We start from the raw sequence: 13,070 nt of genomic DNA, 5'->3' as shown, positions 1-13,070 counted from the left end.
CTAAGGGTTTGTCTATTTTGTTGATTTTCTCAAAGAACCAGCAGTTGGTCTCATTGATTCTTTAAATTGTTTTCTTTGTTTCTAATTCATTGATTTCAGCTCTGATTTTGATTATTTCCCATCATCTACCCCTCTTGGGTGTGACTGTTTCTTTTTTCTTTTACCCTAGGGCTTTTAGGTGTCATTAAGTTGCTTGTATGAGATGTCTCAAACTTCTTTCTGGAGGCACTTAGTGCTATGAACTTTCCTCTTAGCACTCCTTTCCCTGTGTCTTATAAGTTTGGATAAGTTGTGCCTTCATTTTCATTGAATTTTAGGAAGTTTCTAGTTTCTTTTTCATTTCTTCCCTGACCATGCTGTCATTGAGTAGAGAGTTGTTTCATTTCCATGTGTATATAGGCTTTTTGTTATTTCTACTTTTAGGCCATGGTAGTCTGATAGGGTACAAGGGATTATTTTGATCTTCTTGCATCTGTTGAGGCTTGCTTTGTTCCTGAGTATATGGTCAATTTTTGAGAAGGTTCCTGAAGTGCTGAAAAGAAGTTATACTATTTTGTGTTTGGGTAAAAAGTTCTGTAGATATCTATTAGGTCCATTTGATTTAGGACCTCTGTAGGTATCATTATTTCCCTATTTAGCTTCTGTCTAGATGATCTGTCCCTTGGTGAGAGTGGAGTGTTGAAGTCTGCCACTGTTAAGGTGTTGGGATCGATGTGTGATTTCAGCTTTAATGATGTTTCGTTTACAAATGCAGGTGCTCTTATATTTGGGGCATAGATGTTCAAGATTGTTATGTCCTCCTGGTGGATTTTTTCCTTTGAGGAGAATGAAGTGCCCTCCTCATCTTTTTTGATTAATTCTGGTTTAAAATTATATTTTATTAGATGTTAGGATAGCTATCCCAGCTTGTTTTCTTGGTCTGTTTGCTTGAAAAAACGAATTTCCAGCTTTTTACTCTGAGTTTATCTTAATTCATCTGTGTTTATCTTTGTTGCACAGGTGTGTTTCTTGGATGCAGCAGAATGTTGGATCCTGTTTCTGCAACCATTCTGTTAGCCTGTGTCTTTTTATTGGAGTATTGAGTCCGTTGATGTTAGTAGGCAGTTTTAAAAGACAAGTTTACAGCACTAGGGGCCTACATAAAAACCAAAAACAACAAACAAACAAACAAAAAAACCTGGGGAGCTCTCATACTACTAACTTAACAGCACACCTGAAAACTCTAGAACAAAACAAAAAATCACATCCAAGAGGAACAGATGTCAAGAAATAATCAAATGTGGGTCTGAAATCAATCAACAAAAACATACATACATATATACAAACATGAAGAAGGAGGAGAAGAGGAAGAAGAAGAAGAAGAAGAAGAAGAAGAAGAAGAAGAAGAAGAAGAAGAAGCAATAAAACAAAGAGTTCGTTCTTTGAAAAAGCAATATTGACAAATCCTTATCCAAATCAACTAAAATCCAGAAAGAATATTCAAATTAATAAACATAACAACTGAGGAAATAAAAAAATATCATAAAGATATAGTTTAAAAAAAACCTGTGTTCTACCAAATTAAAAAAAAATCTAAAAGAAATGGATAATTTTCTTGATACATACAACTTACTAAAGTTAAATAGAGACCAGATAAGCAACTTTAAACAGACTCAACCCTTAATGAAAGAGAAGCAATAAGTAAAAGTCTCTCAACCAAAAAAGCACCCAGAGCCAGAAATTTTATTGAAAAGTTCTACCAGAGTTTCAAAGAAGAGTTAATGCTAATACTCCTTAAATTATTCCACAAAATAGAAGCAAAAGGAACATTGCATTATGATTATTCTCCCCACTCCATTTCTATCCTTTTTCTATCCTTGTTAAGTTCCTTTTTTTGTCAACTAATCTCTTCTGTAATCAAGAGGCGTGGTTTTGTGACCTGTTGGGTTTAACCTGAGCCATCTGTGTGACCCTGGTTTAGGGATTATCCATTGGAACTTGCTGGGGTCACCAAGTGGATAAATAACTGAAGATAATGGCTCCCTCTCCCAAGTGTCCCTCAGAAGCCAGTAGCTGAACAGTAGGGGATGGGCCCATGAGCCCCTTTACCATCCTTGTCTGACCCTAGTAGGGCCAGTCTTGTGTAGGCTTGCTGCTAGGAACCATACCACTGTGATCTCGTGATTGCAATGGCTAAACTGGGCCCAGGTGATAGCATTTTACAAGACTTCTCCCTGTTTTCAGTGTAGAAGTTTCCCAGGGGAATTTTTAGGGTCACTTATGTAGTGTCTGCAAATAAAGATAATTTGACTTCTTTTTTTCCCAATTTGTATGCTCTTAATCTCCTTTCGCTGTTTTACTGCTCTAGCTGAGACTTCAAGTACTATATTGAATAGGTATGTAGAGAGTGCACAAACTTGTCTTCTTCCTGTTTTTAGGGGAACTGCTTTTTAGGTCCTTTTTCTTGGATTTTTTTTTTTTTTTTTACGTCCTATTACCCTGAAATAATATCTATCCTTGATGTTAAGGTGTGTTTCTTGGATGCAGCCGAGTGATCGATTCTGTTTTTGCATCCGTTCTGTGTCCTTTTATTGGGGGAGTTGAGACCATTATTGAGACAAATCAATGAGCAGTGCTTGTTGATTTCTTTTATTTCCCTGTGTGTTTTCCCCCCTTTTTGATATACGTGTCTGGGATTATTTATTCCTGGTGTTTACTTGGGTGTGGTTAATATCATTAGGTTAGAGTTTCCCTTATAGCACTTTTATAGGGCTGGATTTGCAGATAGATACTACTTAAATTTTATTTTAGCATGGAATGTCTTGTTTTCTTTATCTATTGTGACTGACACTTTTGCTGGGTGTAGTAGTCTGGGCTGGCATCTTTAATCTCTTATAATCTTACCGGGACGTTCTTCCATTGAGAAGTCTGGTTTTATTCTAATAGGTCTGCCTTTATGTTATGTGGTCTTTTCCTATTGTAGCTTTTAATATATATTTTTTTAATTTTATTTTTTTTATCAGTTACATTTTATTAACTCTGTATCCCAGCCGTGTCCCGCTCCCTCATTCCCTCCCAATCCCACTCTCCCTCCCTCATCTCCACCGTGCCCCTTTCCAAGTCCACGGATTGGGGAGGACCTCCTGCCCTTTTGTCTGGCCCTGTTTTATCAGGTATCTTCAGGACTGGCTGCAAAACTCTCCTCTGTGGCCTAACAGGACTGCTTCTCCCTTGGGGGGTGGGGAGGTCAAAGAGCCAGTCATTGAGTTCCTGTTAGAAATAGTCCTTGTTCCCCTCACTATGGGAAACCAATTGGTTACTGAGCTACCACAGGCTACATCTGAGCAGAGGTTCTAGGTTACATTCATACATGGTCCTTGGTTGAATGACAGTCTCTGAGAAGACCCTGTGCACAGATATATTTGGTTCTTGTGGAGCTCCCAGCCTTTCCCCATCATACTAATTCCCCTTCTTTCATATGATTCCCTGTACTCTGCCGAAGGTTTGGTCATGAGTCTTTGTATCTGCTTTGAAAACACTGCTAGTTAGAGTCTTTCAGATGCGCTCAGTAGACTCCTGTCATACATTCAATGCACATCCCATCTGTCTTTCTAAACGAGGATTGATCATCTTACCCCATGTCCGCTCTCTTGATAATCTTTTTTAGGTGTATAGATTTCATTATGTTTGTCATATCTTATAGGTCTATATAAGTGAGTATATACCATGTTTGTCTTTCTCCTTCTGGGATATTTCACTCAGAATGATCTTTTCTAGATCCCACCATTTGCCTGCAAGTTTCATGATTTCCTCCTTTTTGATTGCTGAGTAGTATTCCATTGTGTAAAAATACCACAATTTCTGTACCCATTCCTCTGTTGATGGACATCTGGGTTGTTTCCAGGTTCTGGCTATTGCAAATAAATCTGCTATAAACATGGTTGAGTAAGTATCCCTTTTGTGTACTTGAGCAAAGTTTGGGTATATACCTAGCAGTGGTATAGCTGGGTCTTGAGGAAGCACTATTCCTAATTGTCTTAGAAAGTCCCAGATAGATTTCCAGAGTGGTTGTACCAGTTTACATTCCCACCAGCAGTGGAGGAGGGTTCCCCTTTCTCCACACCCGCTCCAGCATGTGTTGTCCCTTGAGTTTTTCATCTTGGCTATTCTGATGGGTGTAAGGTGAAATCTCAGGGTCGTTTTGATTTGCATTTCCCTGATGGCTAATGAGGTTGAGCATTTCTTTAAGTGTTTCTCTGCTATTTGATATTCCTCTGTCGAGAGAATTCTCTGTTTAGCTCTGTTCCCCATTTTTAATTGGATTACTTGGTTTGCTGCTTTTTAGCTTCTTTAGTTCTTTGTATATACTGGATATTAGTCCTCTGTCAGATAAAGGGTTGGTGAAGATTCTTTCCCAATCTGCAGGCAGTCGTTTTGTTTTGATGACAGTGTCCTTTGCTTTACAGAAGCTTTTCAGTTTCATGAGGTCCCATTTATTGATTGTTGCTCTTAGAGCCTGTGCTGTTGATGTTCTGCTCAGGAAGTTGTCTCCTGTGCCAATGAGTTCAAGGCTCTTCCCCACGTTTTCTTCTAAGAGATTTAGAGTATCTGGTTTTATGTTGAGGTCTTTGATACACTTGGACTTTAGTTTTGTGCAGGGTGATAAATATGGATCTATTTTCATTTTTCTGCATGTAGACATCCAGTTGGACGAGCACCATTTGTTGAAGATGCTGTCTTTTTTTCCATTGAATGGTTTTGGCTTCTTTGTCAAAAATCGAGTATTCATAGATGTGTGGGTTTATTTCTGGTTCTTCTATGCAGTTCCATTGATCCTCCTTTCTGTTTTTATGCCAATACCATGCAGTTTTTATTACTATTGCTCTGTAGTACAACTTGAGATTGGGGATGGAGATACCTCCAGATGATCTGTTGTTGTACAGGATTGTTTTGGAGATTCTGGATTTTTTGTTTCTCCGTATGAAGCTGAGAATCTTTTTTTCAAGGTCTGTAAAGAATTGAGTTGGTATTTTGATGGGGATTGCATTGAATCTGTAGATTGCTTTTGGCAGGATGGCCATTTTCACAATGTTAATCCTACCAATCCATGAGCATGGGAGATCTTTCCATCTTCTGAGATCTTCTTCAGTTTCTTTCTTCAGAGACTTGAAGTTTTTCTCAAACAGGTCTTTCACTTGCTTGGTTAGTGTCACCCCAAGGTACTTTATGTTATTAGTGGCTATTGTGAAGGGTGTTGTTTCCCTAATTTCTTTCTCGGCCCTTTTGTCTTTGGTATAGAGGAGGGCTTCTGATTTTTTTGAGTTGATTTTGTATCCTGCCACTTTGCTGAAGGTGTTTATAAGCTGGAGGAGTTCTCTGGTTGAATTTTTGGGGTCGCTCATGTATACTATCATATCATCTGCAAATAGTGACACTTTGACCTCTTCCTTTCCAATTTGTATCCCCTTGATCTCCTTTAGTTGTCTTATTGCTCTGGCTAGGACTTCAAGAACTATGTTGAAGAGGTATGGAGAGAGTGGGCAGCCTTGTCTTGTCCCTGATTTCAGTGGGACATATTTAAGTTTCTCTCCATTGAGTTTGATGTTGGCTATAGGGTTGCTGTATATTGCCTTTACTATGTTTAAGTATGTCCCTTGTATTCCTGATCTCTCCAAAACTTTAAACATGAATGGGTGTTGGACTTTGTCAAATGCTTTTTCAGCATCTAAGGAGATGATCATGTGGTTTTTCTCCTTCAGTTTGTTTATGTGGTAGATTACATTGATGGATTTCCATATGTTGAACCACCCTTGCATGCCTGGGATGAAGCCTACTTGGTCATGGTGGATGATATCTTTGATTTGTTCTTGGATTCGGTTTGCAAGTATTTTATTGAGTATTTTTGCGTCAATGTTCATAAGAGAGATAGGTCTGAAGTTTTCTTTTTTTGTTGGGTCTTTGTGTGGTTTAGGTATCAGGCTGACTGTCACTTCATAGAATGAGTTTGGTAATGTTCCTTCTGTTTCTATTTTGTGGAATAGTTTGAGAAAAATTCTCAAACCCGACCGATTCCCACGCTGTGGGAGCCTCCCCTCACCTGGGAAACAGGATCACTGTAGTTTTAGGGCCCAGAATTCAGTCTCCTTGTTGCTGCACGGAGAGTGTTGTCCTGCTTCTCAGACACAGTGTTCTTCCGGCGCCGCCATCTTGGCCCCCTCAGCTTTTAATATTTTATGTCCCATACATTTAGTGTTTTGATTATTAGGTACAAGGTGATTTTCTTTTCTAATCCAATCTATTTGGGTGTTCGGGTGGTCAATGTGTGGCTGTTTCTGAGCCTGTAACAGTACCACAAGGAATTGGATAATCAATTTGGGGGCTAATTCCTGTGAATGAGTCAGCCCGTGTTATTTATCTGTCGTTCTTTTTGGGGTGGGGCCCTGTGAAATTTCCTCCTTCCATGATAGCATTTCTACTAATGTCATTTCCAGATCCTGTCTAGGCAGCCATATTGTTAAAGTATCGTGAGTTTAGCTTCCCTGTCATTTCTAGGAGACAAGATCTCACAACAGATGTTATAGTTGGCAAGTCTCAAGCCAGTGAGAATCCCTGTATCAGAAAACAATCAACCAACCTGCCAACTAACAAAATCCAACCCCCCCAAAACAGTGAAGGATTGACAGTGAGTGCCATGGTTGTCAGTTTGCCAGTTTGAATGAGGTAAAGAAACAGAATCTGCTTCTGAGTCTCCTTTAAACATCTTAACTTATAGTTGCTTTAAACATCTGCTGGGCTTTTAGAGACTTATCAGACACTGTCATAACTAACACTAAGTTAGATAACTTAAAAAGATTTGAAAATATTTATTCAGTGTGCCCTTTCTTCCTGATGTTCTTTGATAATTTGCTTTCTTTTTAGAGTAGTTGTTAAGCTTTTTTTTTTTTTTTTTAAGAAGTGGGTTCATGTCAAAACACAAGGTTTCCTTCATCTGAGTGTATCTTCATCTCTTCACTTCTCAAGGATGTTTCTGCTGGGAGAGGAGTATGGGTTTCTTTTCAGTTCCTGGAAATTTCTTCTGGCTGTCATAGTTTTTTGATGAAAAAAAAAATTAGTTCTCTTTTGCTTTGTTAGGTAAGGAAGGCAACATTATTCCATGGTATTTTGAAGATATTCCTTGTTTACATTTAATACTAGGATTAAAAAAGAGAGACTTATTTGTCTGCTTTTTATTTATGTGTATAGGTATGTAGCACATGTGTGAAGGTGCCCATACAGGTGATAATTGCAATTCCTGGCATTTGTGAGCCACCTGGTAGAGGTGCTGGGAAATGAAAGAAAATCCACTGAGGGATGCTCGTAGCCACTGATTTTAAGGTTTTTAACTTTCCAGCCCTAATTTTAAGGTTTTTAACTATGATAAATTTTGATGTGGACTCTTGTGTCTATTCTATGTGTGTTTTTGGGTTTTCCTTCTCTTGAACTTGTGGGTTTGTCTTTCCCTGAGCTTAAGAGGGGTTTTATTTATTTATTTTTTTGTGTACATTTCCAGCTTCACTCCTTGTTTTCCTTTCAGAACTGCAAAGATAAACACAAATCTCCTGTGGTGCTGCAGGCCTGGGGCGGTATGTTGTTTTAGCTGACCTTCTAACACCTTTCCAGCAATGGAAGAGACGCCATATATGACTTCTTTGCTACTATTAGGGGGAAAACCTTGGCATCTTGCTTGGCTTTTGATGGCATTCATTACAGACAGATAGGCGTGGAAGCCCAACTTTCCATGTTGTATCCACTAATACTGAAGTGGGGGCAGCTTCCTTATTGCTGGGCAATAGTGGACGCTGTGAGTATTCAATAGACCTTCTCTGTAGCCATCATGGTAAGGAAAAGAGGCACATCCTGGTTTTGCCTAGCAATGAAGAAGTCTATGCTGTCTGTTTGATGGCTTCTGATTCTCTGAATAACGACGACGATGGACCCAGTCCCCTATTTTGCCTTCTGTGACAACGTTCAGGCATGGATGTTCAGACACTGCCTCATGTAGTCTTGTAAGAGTGGAAATCTAAGCTCCTTAAATTTTTTGTTGTGATAATGAATAGGGTAACATATACATTTACTCTCTTAAGTGTAGAGTTCAGTGACATTAAAAACATCCATATGACTATGCAACTTACCACCATCTTCCTCCAGAAAACTTCATCTTTCAACAGTAAACCTGAATGGGAACTGCATTTTCTCCTCCTCCCACCACTAGGTAACTGTGATTTTGTACTCTGCCCTTTGAGTGTGACAGCTCCGGGTACTTTATAAAAACAGAAGTTATATGTGTGTGTGTGTGTGTGTGTGTGTGTGTGTGTGTGTGTGTGTGGCTTATTCACTAAGCATAGTGTTTACAAGTTCCATCCAGATAGTGGCATGGGTCAGAATTTTCATTTGTTTTAAAGCTGACATATACCACCAGATGTGTATATTATGTTTCTCTGGCTATTTGCCTGTATCTATTGACTAATGTGAATAATAATACTTTTAGCAACTTGGTGGAAAAGTATCTTTTTAACTTCTTTCTTTCTTTCATATATACACGCCTACAATGGATCTATTTTTAATTTTCTCATGTACTGAGGTACTGCTTTCACAATGTGGAAACTAATTTACATTGTCCCCAGCAAAGAATAAAGATTGCAATTTCTCTCCAATCTTACAAACTCTCCGTCTCTCTTTCCCTCTCCCTTCCTCCCTCTTTCCCCTCCCTCCCTTGCCCCTCTGTCTTCCTCCCTCCATTCCTTCTTTCTCTTTCTCTCTCTCTCTCACACACACACTTCTCCTAATAGAAACGATGATAATGGATGTTAAATGGTGCCTCATAGATTGGCTGGCAGTGTTCTAAGGGTCATGTTAAGAATTATTTCATGTTTTGTTTTGTTTAAAAAACAAAACTGTTTTTTAAACAGTTTACACATAATTATTTCTGCTAAAGAAGTTGGACACTTAGGTTGGATCCATTGTTTTGCTGATTATCTACTCAGTAAAAGATGGGAGAATGTTAAACAGGGATTCAAATTTAAAGTTTTGTCACATCTGAAGCTGTTACATTGTAAATAGCTTCTAAATAGAAGAGAGTCTTCCATTATTCAAAACCGACATCAAGCTCTATGAAAACGTCAGGATGGTACTGGCAGATGGGTGAAGTTCTTGTGTATATCTGTGATGTTTTTCCTGTTGTGTTTTAAAGGCAAACAAAAACACCAGTTCACTTTTGTATCAGGGGCTGCATTTGTGATGTCAATGATTTAGGTGGTCTATTGGCAACATTACATGTGAATCAGGCATATAGTTTTTATCTCTGTCAGACAATGGTTGAATTGGAATTGTAGGTTAGGAACCAATACACGAATTTGATAAAATTAAAGCTAAGGCGTTCTGTGAGTGTCCAATTTTGTACAGAGGTTATAGAATGTGTTGCACATATTATTATTTGTGGATTACATGCTTTGAAGCGTTATATCAATAAAATTTGTAACGTATGCATAACTCCTCCAGCCTCCACCCAAAAGATGCACTTCAGGTGTGTCTTGATGCAGTTTTGCTCCAAAACTCTTCCTGTATCTTAGCTTTTACATGTAACTCATCAGTTGACCAGCAGGTGTCACTGTGGTGTAGGTCACAACCACAGGCTGGTGCTTTCTGGAAGAAAGTACTAGCGTTTGAATTGCTTCAAAATAAGTTAACGGTCTCCTAAATTCACTCGGTGGAAAACATGTCACACTCATGTCCTGTGAAAATGGACAGCAAAGTGACAAAGGAGTAATTGGTTTTGTTTGGCGATGCTAGGGTTTTGGACACTGGGCTTTACACATGCTGGGCAAGGGGGCTGAGAACCATCTCAAAAAGTTGCCCGGGATGGTATTGAACTTCTGAGTCTCTGACCTCTACCTCACTAGTATCTAGGGTTACAGTTCCATGCTTTTGGCACTTTACTCAAACTTTAAAGAACAGACGTGTACTTTAAGCTTTTTAAATTGCATTCAGAAAATCAAACTGCTTTCTGTTTGGCTCTCCCTGCTTCCATCTCTTCTGACTACTCCTGTCCTCACCTTTTTTCATTCACTTTGTCTGTCTTGTTGTCTCTCAACAATTCATGTAAGTACATCCTGTGCAGGGCTTAGCCGACTCTTCTCTGTGGACCCTTTCCTCACTCTCTGGGCCAATTCCCTGTCATATATGTAGAGCTAGACATCATGGGAAGTTGAGCGATTAGCCTCCGTTTACGTCTATTTCTCCCCACTTTTCAGTGGACTGTTTTCTTGCCCACTTAAATAGAAAACAGCCTATCTGTTATCAACGTAGTACAAAGATGCGATTCTGGTGAAAAGTCTCCTCTCTCTGAGGTGTGGCTTTCTGGATTGATGTTTACATGAATTCACACCATGAGCAGAGTCAGAGATGGTTGTTTTGTGGAGTGGTGTCCCTGCAGGCTGTGGGAAATAACGGTCAGGGGCAAAGGATGCTTGGACAAAAGAAGAGGGATTTAATGAGTGTTTGTAACTTGCTGGCTTAGATGTCAAAGTCCAAGAAATGGCTCAGACCCCTTCCTTCATCGGCGCTCATGCATTGATATTATTGATGCAGGGGAGAAGCTAAAATAAGGCCAAACGTGTCAACTGTTTTTTTTTTTTTTCCCTTCCACAAAACAAATTTGTTGCTTAGAGAATAAATGGGTAGCTTCCTTCTTCCCCTCTGGGGATTCTCCTGTCTCTGTTCTCCACTTTCAGACATGAATGTGCTGGGGTTGTAGTCAGGTGCTACCGTATCTGGCTTGACATGGGGGTCATGTGAAGCACTTTCCGCACAGAGCCATCTCCTTAGCCCTACATTCATCTTCACCATCCTGGTATTTGGAAGAGCATTTGGAATACAGTGAACATCTAAGAAACTGTAATTTCCTCTCCCCGGTTTCATCTTGCCTTACCCAAAGCACCTTCCTCCTCTAGACCCTTCCCTCCTTGTCTCTCCCCTCCTCCCCAGAGTAAAGCATCTTTAGGCAGGGGTGAATGAGAAGGGGAAAAGAATCATTATTCTTTCATTCCCCCCTCAGCTGGGCATTTGCCTAAATGATTCTTTGGATGGAAAGCAACTAAAACCACTCTAAAGAGGAACGATCCATTTATGAAAATACCCACGACCTATTATTGCATCGATGGCCACCTAGAAACACTAAATCTTGCCAGAATGCTTCATTGTGAGTTCTCATAACTCATGGCTGTCCACGTTTGCGTAAGAGTGAAATGCAAGTCCAGGGAGCCGCCTCTCCTTTCTGTGGCATTGTTTGGAACATTGGGGACAGCAAGTCACATTGTGTGATGGATGGGAAAACAAGACTGGTTTCCCTTTGCAGTGTTAGGTAATTTGTCTCAGAAGTAATAGTTGTGAGTCCAGTATTATATAATGAGAGGAACAGCATGATGGAGGGAAGAATCTTAATTTTCCAGCCCTAAATAAAGCGGAGTTTCTTATAACAGGCTGCAGAAAATTTTGTTGTTACTTTGCTTTCTCAAAAAATGTGATGGGAAATCATCCGTCCCCTTTGGACTCTGTAAGTGTCGGAACACTTCAGGGTTCTCTCCTCCCCACTTTCTTAGTAGAAAGCTTTGATCAGTCAAGGGGGATACAGCAACTCCTCTATTCTTTTCATTCTTACCGCTACATTCCCCTCGCCCCCACGATTCGTCAAAATAGGAAAATAAATTAATCACTTGGAATATATATTCAAAGTTTTATACTGCATCCAACCTGGCTCAAATTCTGCCTCTAACTCTGTGTTTTTTTGAAAACAGAAGACAGCTCTGTATATAATTCCTAGGTATGAAATACACAGTTTAATAGCCTATGGAAAATATATTTTGGTGTTTTGTCCAAGTGATTTATTAAGCATTCCATAAAATATATAGAAGTCACATGGAATACCAGAATAAATAATGTGCGAATGAGTGGATTTTTTTTTAACTTTTATTAATCACACTTTATTCACTTTGTATCCCCCATAAGCCCCTCCCTCCTCCCCTCCCGATCCCACCCTCCCTCCCCATTTCCACCCATGCTCCTCCCCAAATCCACTGACAGAAGAGGTCTGCCTCTCCCTCCCTCCAATCCTAGTCTATCAGATCTCATCAGGAGTGGCTGCATTGTCATCCTCTGTGGCCTAGCAAGGCTGCTCCCCCCTCAGGGGGAGGTGATCAAAGAGCAGGACGGGACCTCCACAGGGAGAGCAACAGAACCAGAAAGTTTGAACACAGGGGTCTTCCCAGAGACTCATGCTCCAACCAAGTACCATGCATGGAGATGACCTAGAACCCCTGCACAGATGTGGCCCATGGCAGTTTAGTGTCCAAGTGGGTTACATAGTAATGGGAAGAGGGACTGCCTCTGACATAATCTGAGTGAGTGGATTTTTAAATATAAATTCAAAAGTGCATTGAGCTCTTTGCTGATGAACAGATGTCTGCCCAGTAGCCATTCATTCTTCAGGAGATCCCCCTCCCTTCCTCTCAAGTCTCTGCAGCTGCTGATTTGTCACTTACTGGGATCTGACATGGCCACAACAGTCTGGCCAGCCTATGCTCTGGTTTGCTATGGTGACTTGTGGGTACAAAGCTCATCAGGGAATGAAGAATCGTGGCTTCTATTTCTCTACAAAGGAGAACTTTGGGTCATATGCGGTTTTTCTTTTTTTTTTAAACCAGGAATTTTTTCAATATCTGAAGGTGACAATACACCTAGGTATTCATGCCATGAAAGATAACATCAACGCACCCAATATTTCCTCCATGGGTCTATGTCTTAAGGCCACTCTCCATTGCTTATGTCTGAAGCCGCCTTCATTTGAGAACTCCTTGCACATGTGCAGACATCTGCTTCCCACCTCTCTTATTTTCTTCCTCAATCTAGAATTCAGACTAGATGATCTTTAAGAAATGCAGGAGAAAAGATTCCACCCACTCCGTGCTTCAAATATATGGAGCTAAATGGGGATACACTGGGGCCCAGAGGAAATATTTTTTTTAACCCTGAGTTACTGTAAGGTCATCAGCTATCAC

This window comes from Psammomys obesus, unplaced genomic scaffold, assembly GCF_907164565.1.
Source record: "Psammomys obesus unplaced genomic scaffold, mPsaObe1.curated_primary_1811, whole genome shotgun sequence".
NCBI lineage: Eukaryota > Metazoa > Chordata > Mammalia > Rodentia > Muridae > Psammomys > Psammomys obesus.
Note: the sequence above shows the minus strand (reverse complement) of the source record.